Source organism: Somniosus microcephalus, unplaced genomic scaffold (genome assembly GCF_052327205.1).
Source record: "Somniosus microcephalus isolate GS21.2 unplaced genomic scaffold, FLI_Smic_1.0 unresolved_chr1, whole genome shotgun sequence".
NCBI classification, from domain to species: Eukaryota; Metazoa; Chordata; class Chondrichthyes; order Squaliformes; family Somniosidae; genus Somniosus; species Somniosus microcephalus.
The window spans coordinates 52,853,770-52,857,741 of NW_028225179.1; the positions used below are offsets into that span (position 1 = coordinate 52,853,770).

General features: G+C 47.1%; 1 non-coding gene across 1 annotated transcript; it reads right to left on the minus strand.

Moving 5' to 3' along the window:
* Positions 1–1,918: 1,918 nt before the first annotated feature.
* On the minus strand, positions 1,919–1,992 carry trnat-agu (transfer RNA threonine (anticodon AGU)). Its single transcript has one exon. It is a non-coding gene; the product is annotated as a tRNA-Thr (tRNA).
* Between the last annotated feature and the right edge of the window lie 1,980 nt (positions 1,993–3,972).

Genomic DNA, 3,972 nt, shown 5'->3' on the forward strand with positions numbered 1-3,972 from the left:
ACGAAAGGTGAGCCTCTTTATAACGTCGACTTCTAACTTTGGACTTGCGCTCAAAAGTTGTTCTAATCCACCTAGGAAATGATTGATCAGGACCAAAATCATTCTCCATCAATCTCCAGTGGCTTAGGAGGAAGGTCAATGCAAACTGTCATGTAAATATCATGGGTTTAAAGACAAACAATTAAAGTATTTTTTTATCAAACAATCACCGGTGATGGTTGTAAGTATATTTGTGTGTGTCCATAATAGATACGAACGTATTTGTGAGTTGATGTTGTGTTAGATGTAAATGCATTTGCACTTCTGTTGATTACAAATATGTTTAGATGTATCTGCAATATTTATTATTGTATTGAGTGGGGGAATCTGTGTCAGTTATAGATGTATTTCTGAGCGCTTCAAATATCCAGTCCAGCCCCATTCTACCTTCTCATTGCCCCCACGTGGGACACGGCAGACCATCTGTTACATTCGGATTCAACTTTTGCTTTTATTGACACTTAAAAAATGTGAGTTTAGAAAGTAATAAATCTGCATCCATCAGCCTCCCTGATACCTCTTGAGCGTCCCTTACTCTGTCTGATTGGCCCTGAGCGTCCCTTACCCGCTCCAGAACCTCTTGAGCATCCCTTACACTGTCTGGTACATTCGGAGGGTCCCTTACCCTGTCTGGTAAATCGGGAGCTTCCCTCACCCTTTCTGAAACATCCGGAGCATCCCTTACACTGTCTGGTACATCGGTAGCTTACATTACCCAGTTTGGTACATCCGGAGCGTCTCTTACCCTATCTGATGCATCCGGAGCATCCCTTACCCTGTCTGATACATCCGGAGCGGCTCTTACCCTGTGAGATATATCCGGAGTGGCCCTTACCCTGTCTGGTAAAACAGGAGCGTTCCTTACCATGTATGGCAAATTCGGAGCGTACCTGAAACAGTCTGGTACATCCGGAGCATCCCTTACACTGTCTGCTACATCCGGACTGTCCCTTACCCTGTCTAGTACAACAGAAGCATCCCTTACACTGTCGGGTAAATCCAGAGCGTCCCTTAAACAGTTTGGTATATCCGGAGCGTCCCTTCACCTGTCTATTACATCCGGAGCGTCCCCTACTCTCCTTGATAAATCCTGATCCACCATTTTAATTTTTGATACCAAGTTTGCCAAAATTGCACATTTCACCATTCATCCGCAGCTAGGTAGCGCATCCCGTCGCTCACGCTCATCAACTGTTTAGGGAAAAGCGGCAACTACCAGGTGAACAATCCCAGTTGTTCAGTTAGCCTCCCCAGTGCACTTCATTTCCCAAGGAATGTTCTTGTACAATCGGGCTGCTTTGGTTCCAAAGGCCGGCCCTGCTGTCGCAGACCTTGTCTGTCGAGAGGTCCCGCTGGTCTAAATCAATCGACTGCTTTCAATGCACCAACTCAGATTGGGGAGAATGGCACATGTGCCCCAGGAACTGCGCAGGGAGCAGAGCATATTTACCGGTTTAAGTAGGTGAAAGTGAATGTTAGCAGGAAAGTTACAATGACATTGAGGGAGGAAGGTAAAGGAGGGCTATTGATTGTGGAAGGAAGAAGAATCTGTGCCATGACTCGGATTCGGACCGAGGTTGCTGCGGCCACAGCACAGAATACTAACCGCTATACAATAACGGCATGACACATCAAGTACTGGAGCTCTGCTCTGACCACCACAAAGTAACACATGGCACTGCTTAGAAAAGATGGATTATAGGTGAAGAGTTATAAATCAGCACCGCCAGAAATTAGGAAGTGGTGAAATTCGACCCAGGCCCCGCAGCGATTGGAGCCTTCATCCAGAATGGGAACTAGTGCAGCCGCAGTTACATTTAAACGAATTTTAGCCTTTTCACACGGGAAGAAGCTCACCCCTAGAGATTCATTAAAAAAATGGCCCCGCTGGGAGTCAAACCCAGGATCTCCAGTTTACTAGACAGATGCTTTGACCAGCTAAGCCACGGGGCCGAATCCCAATACAATTTCTCGCCTCCACTCATTGATACCTTTCAGCTACCAGTCACTGTCTTCTGGACTCTCAGACCGTTGTTTATTTCTCCAGCTCTCTTGTCTATTCCGCCATGTGTTCCATTGCTCTCTGTATCTCCCGTTTATCTCAGTGTCAAACTGTGAGGTGATTCTGAATGATTACCCTATGTTTGTGTCTTATATGAAATAAATGAGGGGATCAGACAATTCTTCCTCTGACACTGGGGAACTAATGAGCCAACATTTATAACAAGATATTGTGTATTGTGATGCAGCAAATACAATATTCCATCTTGAAAAATTCAGGTTCAATTCTGTGCAAAAGTAACTTTGACCCCAACGTGTTTGCATTTGGCCGCCTTTTAATTTGACGCCACAAACGCCACCATTGCACCTCAAGGTGATTAATATCTAAGAATCAGAGAAGTCAAGCAGTGGAAGTGTATTTCTAGAAAGGGTTGTGAGACTGTGGAATGCACTGGCCCAGCAGAGCAGCAGATTTAAAACAAGGTTTAAAAACCGGCTGCGTGTGGGAGGAAGGGGAGAGGGAGGCAAGACAACCACAGAAGATCGCAACAGAAAATGCTGGAAAAACTCAGCAGGCCAGTCAACATCCGTGGAGAGAGAAATAGAGTCAACGTTTCAGGTGGAAACACTTTGACAAGACTGAAAAAGCACAGGAAATGAAACAGATTAAAATGCCAGGCTGGGAGAGAACAAAAGAGAAGTGAAGAGACATTAGGAGATATTCAAAACGAGACGAGATAATGATAAGAGTAGTGGAGACAAAAAATGGCTCTAGATTAGCTGTGAAATGCGCTGGCAGAATGGGAGACAGCTGGCATGTGGGAGAGAAAAAAAGGGGGTGGGCAAAAATAAAGGTGTGGATAAAAAATATAAGTGAAAATGTAATGGGGGCCGAGGATATGATTTGAAATTTTTGAACTCTATGTTGAGTCTGGAAGGCTGTAAAATGCCTAATCGGAAGATGAGGTGCTGTTCCTCGATCTTACGCTGAGCTTCCGTGGAACAATGCAAGAGGCCGAGGACGGTGATGTCTGAGTGGGAATGGAGCGGTGAATTACAATGACAGGCGACTGGAAGGTCGGGGTCATCCTTACAGACTGAACAGAGATGTTCCGCACAGCAGTCACCCAATGTGCATTTGGTCTCCCCAATGTAGAGGAGGCCACATCGTGAGCAGTGAATACAGTATACTTGATTGCAAGAAGTACAAGTAAATCGCTGTTTCACCTGGAAGGGGTGTTTCGGGCCATGGACAGTGGGAAGGAGGGAGGTATAAGGGCAGGTATAGCATCTCCTGCGCTTGCACGGGAAGGTGCCGGGTGAAGAGGCAGGGGTGTTGGAGGTGATGGAGGAGTGGACTAGGGTATCACGGAGGGAGTGGTCCCTAGGGAATGCTGAAAGGGGAGGTGAGGGGAAGATGTGTTTGGTGGTGGGATCACGTTGGAGGTGGCGGAAGTGGTGGAGGATGATCCGTTGAATGTGGAGTCTAGTGGGGTGAAAGGTGAGGACAAGGGGAACCCTATCATGGTTCCGGGAGGGAGGGGCAGGGGTGAGGGCAGAAGTGCGGGAGATAGAATGGACACGGTCGAGGGCCATGTCAACCATGGTAGACGGGATTCCTCGGTTGCGGAAAAAGGAAGACATCTCGGAAGTACTGATGTGGAAGGCGGCATCATCGGATCGTATGCGGTGGAGATGGAGAAACTGGGAGAATGGAATAGAGTCCTTACAGGAGGCGGGGTGAGGAGGAAGTGTAGTCCATGTAGCTGTGGGAGTCATTGGGCTCGTAGTGAATTTTGGTCAATAACCTATCCCCAGAGATGGAGACCGAGAAGTCGAGGAAGAGGAGGGAAGATTCGGAGATGGACCATGTGAAGGTGAGGGAAGGGTGGAAATTGGAGCCAAAGTGAATGAACATGTCTAGTTCAGGGC